Source organism: Mytilus californianus, unplaced genomic scaffold, assembly GCF_021869535.1.
Source record: "Mytilus californianus isolate M0D057914Y unplaced genomic scaffold, xbMytCali1.0.p SCAF_7, whole genome shotgun sequence".
In the NCBI taxonomy this organism is placed as follows: Eukaryota; Metazoa; Mollusca; class Bivalvia; order Mytilida; family Mytilidae; genus Mytilus; species Mytilus californianus.
Window position 1 is genome coordinate 71,592,937 of NW_026262723.1, and position 20,952 is coordinate 71,613,888.

The window sequence follows — 20,952 nt, forward strand, 5'->3', positions numbered from 1 at the left end:
TTGTAGTCCCTCATTTTGAGAATCCCCAACTTGCGTCAAGACCCTCGTACATGGACGACAACGCTAGACCACACAGGGCAAGGATTGTAACCGATTACAAAGATCAAGAAGCAATTGACACTATCTTTTGGCCTTCCATGTCTCCAGACCTGAACCCTATCGAACATGTCTGGGATGCCATTGGCAGAAATCTCAATCGCAGAGATCCACCTTTGCAAAATCTTGGCGATTTAAAAGGGGCAATTGTTGATGAATGGAATAAATTTGCTCAACTAAAGTTCAGAAGGCTTGTACAGAGTATGAGACGCCGTGTTATGGAACTGTACCGGAAGAGAGGTGGTTACACATCCGTTTGACTTAAATATTGACATTAAATTTGCCGAACATACCAAAGATTATTTGTAGAGACTTTTGATGATTTTGGGGGATTAATTGTTGTAAAAAAATAAAATCAAAGTAAAACTTAAATTCCGTTTCTGATTTGTGTAATTTTCACTATTTCTATGAACGCAAAATTCAAATGCATAGAACCTGCATGGGCAGTTGGGAAAATTGTCAAACGAGAATTACTTTAATCAGAGAAGAATTAAATGTTAGACAGTTAGAGTCTGAGACTACTATAACACTATATAGTAGTCTCAGTTAGAGTGTAATAAATAAAATATAAACATATATTTTTCAAAATGATGTCACAGAAAACACAGATTTTTTTATTACTAATAAGATTCTGCAATTTGAGTTTATATGTCCAACAGATGTTGACCAGTGAATTAGAAATTTTACTAATCTGATAGACGTTTATAGATATAGGAAATGTGGTATAAGTGCCAATGAGACAACTCTCCATCCAAGTCACAATTTATAGAAATAAACAATTATAGGTCAAGGTACGGTCTTCAACACGGAGCCTTGGCTCACACCGAACAGCAAGCTATAAAGGGCCCCAAAAATTACTAGTGTAAAACCATTCAAACGGGAAAACCAACGGTCTAATCTATATAAAAAACGAGAAATGAGAAAACTTATGAACCACATAAATATTAGATAAGAATCTGTGACAAGTTCTTTTGTAATATTATTAGGAAATTTCCTACTGCATCCTTGATTTAGAAATGCATACTCTTCAAGGTTAAGCTACACAAATAATAGCCAGTTTTGGACTTGATCTTTTTGTCCAAGGTTAAACAATATATTTTGTTTTATAATTTCAACTCATGAACTATCAGTGGCGGATCCAGAGGGGGGAGGGGGGGGGGGGGGGTGTTCTGGGGGTTGGAACCCAACTTTTTTCTTGACGATCAATGCATTTGAATGGGGACATATAGTTGGAACCCCCCTCCCCCTTTATCCTGGGTTGGGAACCCCCCCCCCCCCCCCCCCCTTTTAAAAATGGCTGGATCCGCCCCTGACTATGCAAATATTTTTAACACTACCTCTTCATGATATTCGACGAAAAGCTTACCAGATCTTATCTTCACATGTTTGTCAATATGGCTAATCAAATCAAAGTTTTACTTACATAATTTGGCAATTACATGTATACTAAAACCTAGGTTGCCACAAGTTGAGCAGGAAGTTCCTAACTATTTATCATTCACAGTACCAGAGTTCACCCATGTACTTTGGAGCTAGGTTCGTGTTGCACATAGAGGCGGATTTAGAGCACCCTGCCCCTCCCCTTCTTGTGGGAAAAAAATTTGATTTATTATATCGGGAATCACTGAAGCATGACAAGAGAGGCCCCCTCTTTAGCAGTCAGTGGGCCCCTTACGAAAATTTCTGGATCACGGTCACTGCCACAATCTTTAGTTTTTGTGTAATGGTAAGCCCAACGGTTACTGTTGTTTTTATCTTTCATTCTTTAAACTTTTCTCATTTTATTTAATTTATGGTTATAAATTACCACTTTAATTGGTATCCTATTTTGATTTCACGGTTAACAACAGACCCACAGCTAAAGGCCATGTACTGTAAAAAGATTATCTTGCCGGAAAAATTGTTTTATTTTCACCTGCAGGCCGGAGATTTCTGTCCAACATTTCATACCAAGGTTGTTTGGGTATCACAGTTTAAAAATGTTATCACCGTTGATCCAATATACAAATCCTTGGCTGATCTATTCTTAAACGACTTCTCAGTTGCAGTACCCTCACAATGGTATTAATGACATTAATATATATTAATGCCTCCAAAATTGGTATTTATGTTCTCCTTAGAAATAGAATAGAGAAATTTAGGACATTTGTTCAACATTTTATGAACTTTGAAAGAACACAAGCACGTGTAACTTTTGACACCACCTGCAGGACACTGAGGAGGTGGTCACATTTTCTTTCTTTCTTTCTAGTAAATCCCTCCACTGTCTGGAGCACCACAGGTTATCTGTGTAATCAGAGCAACTGTGACAGGTTTAAAAATATGTATAAGACTTCTTCTGCATGTGCGGGCCTACGTTTATATATTCGCACTACACAGTAAAATTAGTCTGTACAGCATCATATAAGTAGAATATTTACACCTATTACCCACCACCTATAAGAACACGTAATGTACAGTACTCAGTCATAACTATTTATATAAAGGTCACACTTCTAGATTTAAAGTCTTTCTTGTTCAATCACAGAACTACACAATTAAAAAGTCTATTCCTCATGTAAATTAAAACATCCAATTTCAGTCCATCAAATGTCTCTGTTAGCTTCCACTATAAGTGGAGGTGGTAAGTTTATACAGTAAACCCCTCTAAACGGGGGTGTCTCTTCCTAAATGAAGGTATATACATATGTGCCACTGGAATGGGTCGCTTTTTTGATACGTCAAATATATCAATGGGGTGCAATTTTACCGAGGAAATATATCAATAGGTAGTAATTGACCAATTGTGATATATCAATGGGTCATAATTTTTCAGTTTGTTGTGCAACGATCTTCACTGAATTTCCCAAACTCTTTGTCATTAAAATATATGAATGGGTTATGATCTCGCTGTGAAATATATGAATAGGTAGGGATTTCACAATTATTCAATATAGGAATGGGGGTGTTTTTTAAATCCAAGCTGCACAACTGTACCGAAAATCCCATATTGAGACCCCCCGTGCCCCTCTCAACCCACCAAATGTTTGCTTGAAACACAAGTAAAATATAAGCAGGTAATTATGTCCTTTGCTTTTATTCCACACCAAAGATGAAGAAATGTATGATAAAGTTATAATGGTATATTATTCTGTACATTGTATAAGGGACGAAGTATGTAGCGACTATTGTTTGTCGTGATTTAAACACGATAATAGTGTTGCTTTCCCCAAAATCTTATGAGCCGTATTGAACAGAACAGACTACATCAGAGTTCAGACCTCAAACACTCTGAAACTTTTCAAGTACTTTCTATATGCTCATGTGTATTTTCTTGTTAGCATAGTTTTGTACTTGGACAGATAATCAGAAAGGTCAACAATCAAATATTGACAATGTTAATTGGTCACGTTTGTTTGAACTTCCAAACCAGGTAATTTTTAATTTAGCCTTGTACAATGTCAATGTATATACAATCAGTCATTTTTATAACACAAGGGTTACAAATAAGAAAATCCTAAATAAAATATGCAAATGTATAATTTAGTGCCATAACTGTATGAAGCACCTAAGACTTAAATATATCTTCTTGTATCTATTTGTCTTTTGTCCAAGATAGTTGGCAGATACATAGATGATAGGAATAAAATTTATATAATTATAATTATATATATATATATATATATATTTAGAGAGACAGAGAGAGAGAGAGAGACTTTTTACAAGTCTAATCTAACTCTTTTTCAGGATCCTTGACCCATTTCTGACAATTATTGCAACTTTTTGCCTTTTTTTCCTGCGATTATTTTCCTAAGCTGATTGGATATAATACCATTTATTATGGTGACAATTAAGGATAATCAGGGGCTGATCCAGCCATTTTTAAAAGGGGAGAGGGTCCCAACCCAGGATAAAAGGGGGGTTCCAATTATATGTCCCCATTCAAATGCATTGATCACCCAAAAAAAGGGAGGTTTCACATGAAAATAGATTTTTTAAAAGTAAATTAAGACTTTCAATGAAATAAATGTCTTACAAGGTATTAGATGTTAATCATTTTGTTAATACACAAGTTTTAATTTAGATGTTTATTTTTTTCAACTTGGACACAATTAATATTTTTCCATGTGAATTTCACATGAAAAATTTAACGTAAAATTCACGTGAAAAATTTAACTTGAATTCACGTCAACAAAATTTGCCTGTGTAACACATGCGTTACACATGCGTTTAACTATACATGTGTTACACATGCAAATATCGCATGTGTCACATGCGTTTTCCAACACATGCGTGACACAGGTGTTTTCTGACACATGCGATTCCCATGCGTGTGTTACGCATGTGAACGCATGTGTACCACGCATGATTCCCATGCGTGGCAAGAAACATGTGTATTACGCATGTGACACATCTGTGACACATGCGTTTTTAGGTACATGCGTGATACATGTGTGGCATTTTTGCCCTAGTAATCCACCAATTTCTACATAAGGAAATACCTGTACCAAGTCAGGAATATGACAGTTGTTTTCCATTCGTTTGATGTGTTTGAGTTTTTGATTTGTAATTTGTTAAGGGACTTTCCGTTTTGAATTTTCCTTGGATTTCGGTATTTTTTTCATTTTACTTTTAATTTATCAATACCATGGGATTTCAGTAGTTTCATTACTTTATTGAGGAAAATGTACCAATAGACTGTTTTCTTTTTGCAATGGTGACATACATTGTTTTCAGTTAAATTTTTCACTTTTTCAACAGTTCATAACATTGCAGTCTGTAATAAATGAGCTTCAGTCGGAATATCTTTAACATTTTATTAGTTGGATTTTTGAAAGAAAATACTTTTTTGTATATTTGATATTAATTTTGTTCTTAAATAATTGTTGCCATATAAGAAAACCATTTGACTAATCACAACTTGACTTTAGTGTTAAAATTTAATAGAGCTCTTTTTTAACTCATGAAAGAAGTTCAAATTTTTAATGCATTTATATCATTAACCTTAGTTTTAATATGGAATTTTCAGTACTCAGTGTTTTTTTCCCAATTTATTGGTATTGCATTTTACTGTGTTTTTGCTTTATGTATCTAAATTTTTTTAAGTTTAGATAAAATGACAGTTTCAAAGATTTTATCCTATTCATCAGTGATATCATTTAAACGGATACTTTCAATTTCCATGAGTCTTCAAAATATAAGCAATTTCTGTTTATATTATGAAATTTCGAACCATTATTAATGACAGCAAGCGAACGAGTCAGTTAATCATGTGACATAGAGCATTCTTAATTGTCGCTGTGTCTATAATGAGTTTATTTATGCCCCCACCGATAGGCGAAGGTGGCATTAAGGTTTGCCCTTGTTCGTCGGTACGTACGTCATAAAATTGGTTTCCGTTCTCAAACTTTAGTTTGACCAATCCAAATATTCTGAAACATTTAAAAAACGCTTACTAAGGGCATACTGAAACGCTGCCTCCCTGGTGCTAGAGTCGGCCACCAGAGAACACAGGGTCACAAAGAAAAAGAGAGTAACAGGATCTATAAAGTGTAAGATTCGACGTCCACTGTTGACCGTCGACCAAAACACGTTACAGAAAGGGAAATCGTATACTTGTGTTTATATATAATTCTCAGTTATGAAATAAAATATCTGAATAAAATAAAGTTTCATATTTTATTAATATCAAAAATAATCCACGCCAGAGAGAATGGGTCTTGCAGGCTCTCTCACTGGCCTGGCCAGGTCCCCGGTAATGGTTGGTCTTACATATACAAACAAAACAAGTCTATAATTCAACAGTCAAGTAACAAGGTTTTCACTTATTTAGAATCTTTTTATAATCTCAATTTAAGCTTATTACACCCTACTACACTTAGAGAAGACAACAACTTAGTATAACAAATTAAATGACATATTAATCATGTCGGAACCGCCATCAGAACACTTAATGTGCACATTCAATATCACTTCAATAGCACCGTCACCGGCACAGTCACCGTCGCCGTCACCGGCAACCGTATGTAGCACCGTCACCGTGACCCGTATTTAGCACCGTCACCGGCACCGACAATTTTAAAATTAAAACAAAATTAACTTTCAACGCTTGTCTGTATTTCTCAGACATATTCCAGCTTCTATTAAAGTTTGTCACTTCCCATTCTTTGTCAACCCAACACTCCCTCGGTTCTGTTGCTGTTTTTGCTATTATAGTTTCGACTGACCAATGGCAGAGCTTGTTACATATTGTTTACCAATCGGCAACCATGGATCACACAAGGTAAATTCCCGTAATGTTGATATTGTTTGTAAACATGGATTTATCTTCATCAATAAAGATGGTTTATGGCTTTAAATACATTAGTAGATCATTAAAAGAGTTTTATTTGAGTCTATATTCTAATAAGGTAACTACCGCGAAAATATGGAATCAGTACGTAAAATAAAACTTCTTAACAAACTAACATACACAAATCTATCGTATCATTAAAACAACAGCAAATAACTTAAAATAACAAATTACAAGTCTGACATTACTTGCAACATTAGACATCTCACTAACATCTATCGTTTATCCTCAATAATTTCAAGAAACTATATAGACATAGGTTTACTATAAAAAGGGGGAAAAAACCGGCAATACATTGCCCACACCTTTAAGGATTTGGTCCCCAAATACATTCGTCTGCAAGGTTTAATTCAACTAGAACCAATTCATTTTTTTTTTAAGCTGACGAACATACAAAAAGAAATACACGAATAAATTCATTCATGTTAACCACCTACACTTACAGAACTTTTGTACTTTGATTTTTGTCAACTCTGGTTTCAGGTTTTTCCTTTCATTCTGATATTCAGGCTTGCAAACATTTTGAAATGCTTCTCTAGCAAACTCGTTTTATTATTCTTTGCTCCATAAACACTGACCAGTAGTTACGTCACTCATGTGTCTATCTCTATTGAGCAAATTTGTCGTTCCTATCTATTCCTAAATAATTATTATTTTTTTTCTGCTCTTAGTTTTTTTCACAGCCCTATTGTGTATTACATATACTTATTTCACTCATATTCATATCCTGGCTTGCAAATATTGTGAAATATTTCTTAAGCAACCCCCGCTTTTACTAAGCTTTACTCCATAAACATCGACCAATGATCTGGTCACTCTCGTGTTTATCTCTATTGAGCAAATTTCTCTTTCTATCAATTTATTATTCTTTATTATTTATTCTTCCAGTTTTAGCAACATAATTTGAAATTGCCTAGACTTTTCCCCCCGTTTATACTTATATCCGGGCTTGCAAATATTGTGAAACGTTTCTCTAGCAATCCCGTTCTTGTCAAGCTTTGCCCCAAAGACACTGACCAGAAATTAGATCAAACATGTGTCTATCTTTTTTGAGCAATCAATCACAACTTTTATATTATTTACTATCTGATCTGGGAAATATTTAATGTACATGCAGCTTTTTTTTGGAAGGTGCCTCGTTGTGTACCTCTCTTTATTTACTGATCAATATCTACTATATTCTTACTGATCAACTCTCAAGAATCATACCTTCAAGGTATATATTTGACATGATATCTACATTTCAGTATTAAACTGAGACAGTCTTGTCATTTATTGAGCTTTCATCATCTAGCTCATCTCTACATCATATACTCTTCTATCATCCTTTTTTTTTTTATATTTTACTCTATTTACGAGTTTTGAGAACAATTCTCTTGATAGGGCCTCCAACTAAGAGCGTAATCATCTATTACCATCCTGCTAGTGTGCTGAACAATTGTATGTATATAGCACTACCTATAACCAGAGTTTCTAACCATATTATCAGTTGACCTTCTATATATATATTTTTTTAATTTCTAAACCAGAAGTGACCAATACAGATCAGTATATTCACCAAAAGTGTTCATAAGTTTTAAACAAATTGCAACAAAATAGTATTTAGCTCCACTGCAGGCCTTGCCTTTATTAATCATTTATATCTAGAAGGGAACTTCTACAATCTCTGCTACAGATATTTTACAGCAAGAGGCATTACCTCTGATTTTGAGACAAGGGATAACCTCATCTTTAATTATTAAACAATCCTTAGTGAAAGGAAATCAACATGATATTTATACATATAAGATCTGTTTCGGTATAATAATAGTCCAAAACAAATCTGTCTTCAAAATAAACACAAGCCCCAACTAAAACGAGTGTAGAAACTTTTAATTACATATAATATATAAATCTATAGTAGCCAAAACCAAACAACCGTTTATGCTGGCACGACATAATATCAAAATAATAGTATTTATAGTGTCGAGAATTTATTCTCGCTCCCGACATCATGGACATTTGTCCGTTTTCCTAACCACGAAATGCCCCTCTATTGTTAAAATTTCTATTGAAATTATTCTGATTTCTTCTGTAATTATTATCTTCTCTGAATTGCTGACCATTTTGATTTTTTATAATAATTACTTCACTCATCAAAGATGCAATGCTTTGTTTGATTTCATTTATTTCCCGTTTCAGCTCATGCTCTTGGACGGTTTCAGCATCGACAATGCGAACATTTCGACCTTTCTGTATATCAGCAACTCGTAATGCCTCGAGTCTAACGGCAATATTCTCTGCCGCATTAATTGATTTTGGTCCAACCTCCCTTAACCTGAGTCGTACTTCTGTCTCAGGAACTGCATCAATAAAATAATCTAGAGCTAACGTGTCCCTAACCAATGGAGAAGTGCAAGGATAAGCCTGACGTGTTAGTTTCTTAACAGCCTGAGCTAATTCAGGCAGACTTTCGTTTTTAAATCGTACTCGTGTTTGCAACTCTGCTCTAAACAATTCAGCTCTATTGACTGAACCAAACCGATTCTTAAGAGACGTGACCAAACTGTCAAAATCGTGACGATCGACTTCCTTGATTTCATTAAGAATTGCCCGTGATCCGCCAGAAAAACTACTAGCCAATAACAAAGCTTTTGTTTTTGAGTTCCAATTGTGCAATTCTGCTAACAAATTAAATTGAGTTAAATACTAGTTACTTGTTAGAGGTGTTAAGGGTAGGAGTTACATTATGTTGAAAAGAAATACCAAAAAAGATATGTTTTGAGGAGATGCTTGAAAAGCTATTTACACAATGAGCAATTAACTCCCCCAGTCAAATTTAACTTTTAAATCCCGAAGTGCAGTTGCAGCTTTGGCGCATACGAACTCTTCAATAGTCAGCGATCTATGAAGTTGGATATCCTTTTTTCCTTGCAAATTAAGTTCTTTAAGTAAAGTACTAGCTGCCTAAACGGACTCGTAATCTGTCATTAACAAAGCAGCTAAATTAACGTCCCTGCCTTCTATGATTTGATTTTTAAGCGCTGGTGAAATGATATTCAAGAACGGCACAGACGATGACGGCACTACGTTATTTGTAGCTGTAGAGGTGTTAAGGGTAGGAGTTATCCCCCAATCGCTTTCATTAGCAGAAACACCGTACCATTTGTAAAATCTAAACACATGATCATCTGATGTGTGCACTTGAGGAAACCCGTTTCTTGTAGAATCCCAGAAAACACCGCCGATAAAGGAATATTAGAATTTTCCCTGTTAGTGTTGTTAGAATTCCTAGAATTCCTTAGTTCCATAACAACTTCTGTTAAATTTCCTATATGCGGAAGTTCATCAGGCGAACTACTGGTCACAGTTTGTAAATTTGGGGAGCCTTCCTGGTCTTCATTCGACAATTCTTCAGGTTCGGAAACTGATTTGAGGTTATCCAAATAAATTTGTTTTAACACTGTTCTACTTAACTTGGAAGTAATATTAATTCCAATATTTTTGGTTAGACAAGACTTCTAACAAACTGAATGAAAACAAGAAGACTGAGCGTTATCTATCCAAATAATTTCAATATTAATTATTTTTACGGCTATGGTCTGACCGCTAAGCTATAAATTCCTGACGAGACACAGAAACAAAAACAAACTCCCGAAAGTCGTTATAGATCATTAAGAGAAGACATCTCTATCGAGCAATAAAATGCAGCTGTCGAAACAATTATAAACCAAATTATATGCTATATATCCAAATAATTTAAAACACATGTATATGCCCTCATTCACTATAAATTGCACCTTAAATGCTATTTATTCGACCATTTACGTGCAGTGGCTGTGTACATATATAATAAAAATGAGAATTATCAATGCGACAAGCATTCATTAAGACAAAGGGGAAAATGTGAACAATTACAGGGCAAGTACGGCTTCAGCAATGAACAAAACCCATACTATAAAGTAAAATACAAAAATCTCCGGTATGATAAGTTGTGAAATAATCGAAAGATTAACGGCCTGATTTATACCACAGCTAACAACGAAAAATAATATGACAGAAATCAACGAACATTTAAATATGTTTGGGGAGGGCTATCCAAAAGATTGGTCATATCATACCTGAAACATGACTAATGATCTGGTTATGTCTATTGTAATGTTTCACAAGACATACTAAAATTGTTTAGAGAAGACAGGTCTTGGAACAACAGATTCCGTTTGGGCGACTTAATACTGCAGAATAAACCAGTTAATTTAATAACTATATTAAATCAATACATTACTAACAAGAAGCTAGTATAAACTCGAGTTGATGAATTGAAAAGTAAATCACACAGACAAACAAACACGTAATAAAAACTTAAAAGCAGGTTTTGCTGCATACAACACAGATCGAACATAAAATCCCTCAAAAAGAAGGAAATAGAGACGGGGCAATATGTTTTTCCCAATAGAGTGCAGCATTTTAATTATAATAGGGACAACTATAGTAACCAAATAAAGAGCTTTAAGATAATTCGGATCGGTCATACCGGATTTCTGTAACGGATCTTTATTTATCAATATCAATTTTATTGTTATTAAACATTTACATATGTGTGTAGCAATACAAATTTAAACAAACAATAAATAACGAAATAACAACAAAACAGAATACAATAAAAACATAAGTGATAGATTTACAATGTAACAATATTCAAAATCCATGTTACAATGAAACCTCTTCCCTCAGTTCTAATGACCTTTTAAAAAAATGAAGCCAATAATTCTAACATGTCTGAAGGAAGCGGGGCTTAACATATAAAATAATTTTTGTTCATCAGGGAAATGAATAATATGTTCATCGTCTAACTGTATATCATTAAATAGATTGTGTCTGATTTTGTGGTTACCTTGCAATTCAGAATAAAATGAGATTCATCTTCGATGACAACTACATAGTTATAGTAATTTGATTAAGATTAAAACACAATGTTGACTGCTGTACCATAATTTGTGACATTTTAACCTTAGCTATTATGTCTGCTTGTTTTGCTCACACATTGTTGTCAATGTAATGGAATTTAATGCGATTGTCATACAATGAGAGGTTTAGATAGCTACAAAACCAGGTTTAATCCACCAATTTCTACATAAGGAAATACCTGTACAAAGTCAGGAATATGACAGTTGTTTTCCATTCGTTTGATGTGTTTGAGCTTTTGATTTGTAATTTGTTAAGGGACTTCCCGTTTTGAATTTTCCTTGGATTTCGGTATTTTTTCATTTTACTTTTAATTTATCAATACCATGGGATTTCAGTAGTTTCATTACTTTATTGAGGAAAATGTACCAATAGACTGGGGTTTTTTTTTGCAATGGTGACATACATTGTTTTCAGTTAAATTTTTCACTTTTTCAACAGTTCATAACATTGCAGTCTGTAATAAATGAGCTTCAGTCGGAATATCTTTAACATTTTATCAGTTGGATTTTTGAAAGAAAATACTTTTTTGTATATTTGATATTAATTTTGTTCTTAAATAATTGTTGCCATATAAGAAAACCATTTGACTAATCACAACTTGCCTTTAGTGTTTAAATTTAATAGAGCTCTTTTTTAACTCATGAAAGAAGTTCAAATTTTTAATGCATTTATATCATTAACCTTAGTTTTAATATGGAATTTTCAGCACTCAGTGTTTTTTTACCCAATTTATTGGTATTGCATTTTACTGTGTTTTTGCTTTATGTATCTAAATTTTTTTAAGTTTAGATAAAATGACAGTTTCAAAGATTTTATCCTATTCATCAGTGATATCATTTAAACGGATACTTTCAATTTCCATCAGTCTTCAAAATATAAGCATTTTCTGTTAAGACTGATATTGTCGCTTTTATGATGTTTATATTATGAAATTTCGAACCATTATTATTGACAGCAAGCGAACGAGTAAGTTAATCATGTGACATAGAGCATTCTTAATTGTCGCTGTGTCTATGATGAGTTTATTTATGCCCCCACCGATAGGCGAAGGTGGCATTAAGGTTTGCCCTTGTTCGTCGGTACGTACGTCATAAAATTGGTTTCCGTTCTCAAACTTTAGTTTGACCCATCCAAATATTCTGAAACATATAAAAAACGCTTATTAAGGGCATACTGAAACGATGCCTCCCTGGTGCTAGAGTCGGCCACCAGAGAACACAGGGTCACAAAGAAAAAGAGAGTAAAATGATCTATAAAGTGTAAGATTCGACGTCCACTGTTGACCGTCGACCAAAACACGTTCCAGAAAGGGAAATCGTATACTTGTGTTTATATATAATTCTCAGTTATGAAATAAAATATCTGAATAAAATAAAATTTCATATTTTATCAATATCAAAAATAATCCACGCCAGAGAGAATGGGTGTTGCAGGCTCTCTCACTGGTCTGGCCTGGTCCCCGGTAATGGTTAGTCTTACATATACAAAGAAAACTAGTCTATAATTCAACAGTCAAGTAACAAGGTTGTCACTTATTTAGAATCTTTCTATAATATCAATTTAAGGATATTACACCCTACTACACTTAGAGAAGACAACAACTTAGTATAACAAATTAAATGACATATTAATCATGTCGGAACCGCCGTCAGAACACTTAATGTGCACCTTCAATATCACTTCAATAGCACCGTCACCGGCACAGTCACTGTCACCGTCACCGGAAACCGTATTTAACACCGTCACCGTCACCCGTATTTAGCACCGTCACCGGCACCGACAATCTTAAAATTAAAACAAAATTAACTTTCAACGCTTGTCTGTATTTCTCAGACATATTCCAGCTTCTATTAAAGTTTGTCACTTCCCATTCCTTGTCAACCCAACACTCCCTCGGTTCTGTTGCTGTTTTTGCTATTATACTTTCGACTGACCAATGGCAGAGTTTGTTACATATTGTTTACCAATCGGCAACCATGGATCACACAAGGTAAATTCCCGTAATGTTGATATTGTTTGTAAACATGGATTTATCTTCATCAATAAAGATGGTTTTTGGCTTTAAATACATTAGTAGATCATTAGAAGAGTTTTATTTGAGTTTAACTACCGCGAAAATATGGAATCAGTACGTGAAATAAAACTTCTTAACAAACTAACATACACAAATCTATCGTATCATTGAAACAACAGCCAATTACTTAAAATAACAAATTACAAGTCTGACATTACTTGCAACATTAGACATCTCACTAACATCTATCGTTTATCCTCAATAATTTCAAGAAACTATACTGACATAGGTTTACTATAAAAAGGGGGAAAAACCGGCAATATATTGCCCCCACCTTTAAGGATTTGGTCCCCAAATACATTCGTCTGCAAGGTTTAATTCAACTAGAACCAATTCATTTTTTTTAAGTTGACGAACATACAAAAAGAAATACACGAATAAATTCATTCATGTTAACCACCTACACTTACAGAACTTTTGTACTTTGATTTTTGTCAACTCTGGTTTCAGGTTTTTCCTTTCATTCTGATATTCAGGCTTGCAAACATTTTGAAATGCTTCTCTAGCAAACTCGTTTTATTATTCTTTGCTCCATAAACACTGACCAGTAGTTACGTCACTCATGTGTCTATCTCTATTGAGCAAATTTGTCGTTCCTATCTATTCCTAAATAATTATTATTTTTTTTCTGCTCTTAGTTTTTTTTTACAGCCCTATTGTGTATTACATATACTTATTTCACTCATATTCATATCCTGGCTTGCAAATATTGTGAAATATTTCTTAAGCAACCCCGCTTTTACTAAGCTTTACTCCATAAACATCGACCAATGATCTGGTCACTCTCGTGTTTATCTCTATTGAGCAAATTTCTCTTTCTATCAATTTATTATTCTTTATTATTTATTCTTCCGGTTTTTACAACATTATTTTACATTGCCTAGACTTTCCCCCCGTTTATACGTATATCCGGGCTGGCAAACATTGTGAAACGTTTCCCTAGCAATCCCGTTCTTGTCAAGCTTTGCCCCAAAGACACTGACCAGAAATTAGATCAAACATGTGTCTATCTTTTTTGAGCAATCAATCACAACTTTTATATTATTTACTATCTCATCTTGGAAATATTTAATGTACATGCAGCTTTTTTTTGGAAGGTGCCTCGTTGTGTACCTCTCGTTATTTACTGATCAATATCTACTATATTCTTACTGATCAACTCTCAAGAATCATACCTTCAAGGTATATATTTGACATAATATCTACATTTCAGTATTAAACTGAGACAGTCTTGTCATTTATTGAGCTTTCATCATCTAGCTCATCTCTACATCATATACTCTTCTATCATCCTTTTTTTTATATTTTACTCTATTTACGAGTTTTGAGAACAATTCTCTTGATAGGGCCTCCGACTAAGAGTGTAATCATCTATTACCATCCTGCTAGTATGCTGAACAATTGTATATATATAGCACTACCTATAACCAGAGTTTCTAACCATATTATCAGTTGACCTTCTATATATATATTTTTTTAATTTCTAAACCAGAAGTGACCAATACAGATCAGTATATTCACCAAAAGTGTTCATAAATTTTAAACAAATTGCAACAAAATAGTATTTAGCTCTACTGCAGGCCTTGCCTATATTTATCATTTATATCTAGAAGGGAACTTCTACAATCTCTGCTACAGATATTTTACAGCAAGAGGCATTACCTCTGATTTTGAGACAAGGGATAACCTCATCTTTAATTATTAAACAATCCTAAGTGAAAGGAAATCAACATGATATTTATACATATAAGATCTGTTTCGGTATAATAATTGTCCAAAACAAATCTGTCTTCAAAATAAACACTAGCCCCAACTAAAACTAGTAGCCAAAACAAAACAACCGTTTTGCTGGCACGACATAATATCAAAATAATAGTATTTATAGTGTCGAGAATTCATTCTCGCTCCCGACATCATGGACATTTGTCCGTTTTCCTAACCACGAAATGCCTCTCTATTGTTAAAATTTCTATTGAAATTATTCTGATTTCTTCTGTAATTATCTTCTCTGATTTGCTGACCATTTTGATTTTTGATAATAATTACTTCACTCGTCAAAGATGCAATGCTTTGTTTGATTTCATTTATTTTCCGTTTCAGCTCTTGCTCTTGGACGGTGTCAGCATCGACAATGCGAACATTTCGACCTTTCTGTATATCAGCAACTCGTGATGCCTCGAGTCTAACGGCAATATTCTCTGCCTCATTAATTGATTTCGGTCCAACCTCCCTTAACCTGAGTCGTACTTCTGTCTCAGGAATTGCACCAATAAAATAATCTAGAGCTAACGTGTCCCTAACCAATGGAAAAGTGCCAGGATAAGCCCGACGTGTTAGTTTCTTAATAGCCTGAGCTAATTCAGGCAGACTTTCGTTTTTAAATTGTACTCGTGTTTGCAACTCTGCTCTAAACACTTCAGCTCTATTGACTGAACCAAACCGATTCTTAAGAAATGTGACCAAACTGTCAAAATCGTGACGATCGACTTCCGTGATTTCATTAAGAATTGCCCGTGCTCCGCCAGACAAACTGCTAGCCAATAACAAAGCTTTTGTTTTTGAGTTCCAATTGTGCAATTATGTTAACAAATTAAGTTGAGTTAAATACTCTTCTAAATCATCATTACCGTCATAAACTTGGGGTTTTATTTTACAACTCAATTCATATTTGCCATTTGACCTTTCGCTATCAACTTAATTACTGTTATTACTTATGTCATCCCTTTCTCTAGAAAGTGTTAGGGAACTTACTACGTCCCCACTACTATTTTCGGAAGGTTTACATGAGATTGCAGAGACAAGTCTCGTTTCAAAATTTGAGAACATCTCTTGCATTCTTTTAGTAAAATCTGACATACATTGGTTCAAAAACCTTCTCAATTCCAGTCTAGCCTCTGCAATCATTCTATCCGTTGCTCCTTCATTTCTAGACATTCTAACAGGGGAACTTTCAAAGCTATTTTCAGGTAGCGTTTCTTCATCGTCTTCCCTATTGTCTAGATGGGGCTTGAACGAAATAATATCCGAATCGTCCATATTTTACAAAATATAAGCCTGATATAAAGAAGCTGTATCAATTCCAACTTTCAAAACGACTCTAGTATTAAATCCCAACGCTGCCACAAAATTGAAACGCTGCCTCCCTGGTGCTAGAGTCGGCCACCAGAGAACACAGGGTCACAAAGAAAAAGAGAGTAAAAGGATCTATAAAGTGTACGGTTCGACGTCCACTGTTTACCGTCGGACCAAAACACGTTACAGAAAGGGAAATCGTATACTTGTGTTTATATATAATTCTCAGTTATGAAATAAAATATCTGAATAAAATAAAGTTTCATATTTTATTAATATCAAAATTAATCCACGCCGGAGTGAATGGGTCTTGCAGGCTCTCTCACTGGTCTGACCAGGTCCCCGGTAATGGTTGGTCTTACATATACGAACAAAACTAGTCTATAATTCAACAGTCAAGTAACAAATTTGTCACTTATTAAGAATCTTTCTATAATCTCAATTTAAGGATATTACACCCTACTACACTTAGAGAAGACAACAACTTAGTATAACAAATTAAATGACATATTAATCATGTCGGAACCGCCATCAGAACACTTAATGTGCACCTTCAATATCACTTCAATAGCACCGTCACCGGCACAGTCACTGTCACCGTCACCGGCAACCGTATTTAACACCGTCACCGTCACCCGTATTTAGCACCGTCACCGGCACCGACAATCTTAAAATTAAAACAAAATTAACTTTCAACGCCTGTCTGTATTTCTCAGACATATTCCAGCTTCTATTAAAGTTTGTCACTTCCTATTCCTTGTCAACCCAACACTCCCTCGGTTCTGTTGCTGTTTTTGCTATTATACTTTCGACTGACCAATGGCAGAGTTTGTTACATATTGTTTACCAATCGGCAACCATGGATCACACAAGGTAAATTCCCGTAATGTTGATATTGTTTGTAAACATGGATTTATCTTCATCAATAAAGATGGTTTTTGGCTTTAAATACATTAGTAGATCATTAGAAGAGTTTTATTTGAGTTTAACTACCGCGAAAATATGGAATCAGTACGTGAAATAAAACTTCTTAACAAACTAACATACACAAATCTATCGTATCATTGAAACAACAGCCAATTACTTAAAATAACAAATTACAAGTCTGACATTACTTGCAACATTAGACATCTCACTAACATCTATCGTTTATCCTCAATAATTTCAAGAAACTATACTGACATAGGTGTACTATAAAAAGGGGGAAAAACCGGCAATATATTGCCCCCACCTTTAAGGATTTGGTCCCCAAATACATTCGTCTGCAAGGTTTAATTCAACTAGAACCAATTCATTTTTTTTAAGTTGACGAACATACAAAAAGAAATACACGAATAAATTCATTCATGTTAACCACCTACACTTACAGAACTTTTGTACTTTGATTTTTGTCAACTCTGGTTTCAGGTTTTTCCTTTCATTCTGATATTCAGGCTTGCAAACATTTTGAAATGCTTCTCTAGCAAACTCGTTTTATTATTCTTTGCTCCATAAACACTGACCAGTAGTTACGTCACTCATGTGTCTATCTCTATTGAGCAAATTTGTCGTTCCTATCTATTCCTAAATAATTATTATTTTTTTTCTGCTCTTAGTTTTTTTTTACAGCCCTATTGTGTATTACATATACTTATTTCACTCATATTCATATCCTGGCTTGCAAATATTGTGAAATATTTCTTAAGCAACCCCGCTTTTACTAAGCTTTACTCCATAAACATCGACCAATGATCTGGTCACTCTCGTGTTTATCTCTATTGAGCAAATTTCTCTTTCTATCAATTTATTATTCTTTATTATTTATTCTTCCGGTTTTTACAACATTATTTTACATTGCCTAGACTTTTCCCCCGTTTATACGTATATCCGGGCTGGCAAACATTGTGAAACGTTTCCCTAGCAATCCCGTTCTTGTCAAGCTTTGCCCCAAAGACAGTGACCAGAAATTAGATCAAACATGTGTCTATCTTTTTTGAGCAATCAATCACAACTTTTATATTATTTACTATCTCATCTGGGAAATATTTAATGTACATGCAGCTTTTTTTTTGGAAGGTGCCTCGTTGTGTACCTCTCGTTATTTACTGATCAATATCTACTATATTCTTACTGATCAACTCTCAAGAATCATACCTTCAAGGTATATATTTGACATAATATCTACATTTCAGTATTAAACTGAGACAGTCTTGTCATTTATTGAGCTTTCATCATCTAGCTCATCTCTACATCATATACTCTTCTATCATCTTTTTTTTTATATTTTACTCTATTTACGAGTTTTGAGAACAATTCTCTTGATAGGGCCTCCGACTAAGAGCGTAATCATCTATTACCATCCTGCTAGTATGCTGAACAATTGTATATATATAGCACTACCTATAACCAGAGTTTCTAACCATATTATCAGTTGACCTTCTATATATATATTTTTTTAATTTCTAAACCAGAAGTGACCAATACAGATCAGTATATTCACCAAAAGTGTTCATAAGTTTTAAACAAATTGCAACAAAATAGTATTTAGCTCCACTGCAGGCTTTGCCTATATTTATCATTTATATCTAGAAGGGAACTTCTACAATCTCTGCTACAGATATTTTACAGCAAGAGGCATTACCTCTGATTTTGAGACAAGGGATAACCTCATCTTTAATTATTAAACAATCCTAAGTGAAAGGAAATCAACATGATATTTATACATATAAGATCTGTTTCGGTATAAAAATTGTCCAAAACAAATCTGTCTTCAAAATAAACACTAGCCCCAACTAAAACTAGTGTAGAAACTTTTAATTACATATAATATATAAATCTATAGTAGCCAAAACAAAACAACCGTTTTGCTGGCACGACATAATATCAAAATAATAGTATTTATAGTGTCGAGAATTCATTCTCGCTCCCGACATCATGGACATTTGTCCGTTTTCCTAACCACGAAATGCCCCTCTATTGTTAAAATTTCTATTGAAATTATTCTGATTTCTTCTGTAATTATTATCTTCTCTGATTTGCTGACCATTTTGATTTTTGATAATAATTACTTCACTCGTCAAAGATGCAATGCTTTGTTTGATTTCATTTATTTTCCGTTTCAGCTCATGCTCTTGAACGGTGTCAGCATCGACAATGCGAACATTTCGACCTTTCTATATATCAGCAACTCGTAATGCCTCGAGTCTAACGGCAATATTCTCTGCCTCATTAATTGATTTCGGTCCAACCTCCCTTAACCTGAGTCGTACTTCTGTCTCAGGAATTGCATCAATAAAATAATCTAGAGCTAAAGTGTCCCTAACCAATGGAAAAGTGCCAGGATAAGCCCGACGTGTTAGTTTCTTAATAGCCTGAGCTAATTCAGGCAGACTTTCGTTTTTAAATCGTACTCGTGTTTGCAACTCTGCTCTAAACACTTCAGCTCTATTGACTGAACCAAACCGAATCTTAAGAGACGTGACCAAACTGTCAAAATCGTGACGATCGACTTCCGTGATTTCATTAAGAATTGCCCGTGCTCCGCCAGACAAACTGCTAGCCAATAACAAAGCTTTTGTTTTTTTAGTTCCAATTGTGCAATTATGTTAATAAATTAAGTTGAGTTAAATACTCTTCTAAATCATCATTACCGTCATAAACTTGGGGTTTTATTTTACAACTCAATTCATATTTGCCATTTGACCTTTCGCTATCAACTTAATTACTGTTATTACTTATGTCATCCCTTTCTCTAGAAAGTGTTAGGGAACTTACTACGTCCCTACTACTATTTTCGGAAGGTTTACATGAGATTGCAGAGACAAGTCTCGTTTCAAAATTTGAGAACATTTCTTGCATTCTTTTAGTGAAATCTGACATACATTGGTTCAAAAACCTTCTCATTTCCAGTCTAGCCTCTGCAATCATTCTATCCGTTGCTCCTTCATTTCTAGACATTCTAACAGGGGAACTTTCAAAGCTATTTTCAGGTAGCGTTTCTTCATCGTCTTCCCTATTGTCTAGATGGGGCTTGAACGAAATAATATCCGAATCGTCCATATTTTACAAAATATAAGCCTGATATAAAGAAGCTGTATCAATTCCAACTTTCAAAACGACTCTAGTATTAAATCCCAACGCTGCCACAAAATTGAAACGCTGCCTCCCTGGTGCTAGAGTCGGCCGCCAGAGAACACAGGGTCACAAAGAAAAAGAGAGTAAAAGGATCTATAAAGTGTACGGTTCGACGTCCACTGTTTATCGTCGGACCAAAACACGTTACAGAAAGGGAAATCGTATACTTGTGTTTATATATAATTCTCAGTTACTAGTATGAAATAAAATATCTGAATAAAATAAAGTTTCATATTTTATTAATATCAAAATTAATCCACGCCGGAGTGAATGGGTCTTGCAGGCTCTCTCACTGGTCTGGCCAGGTCCCCGGTAATGG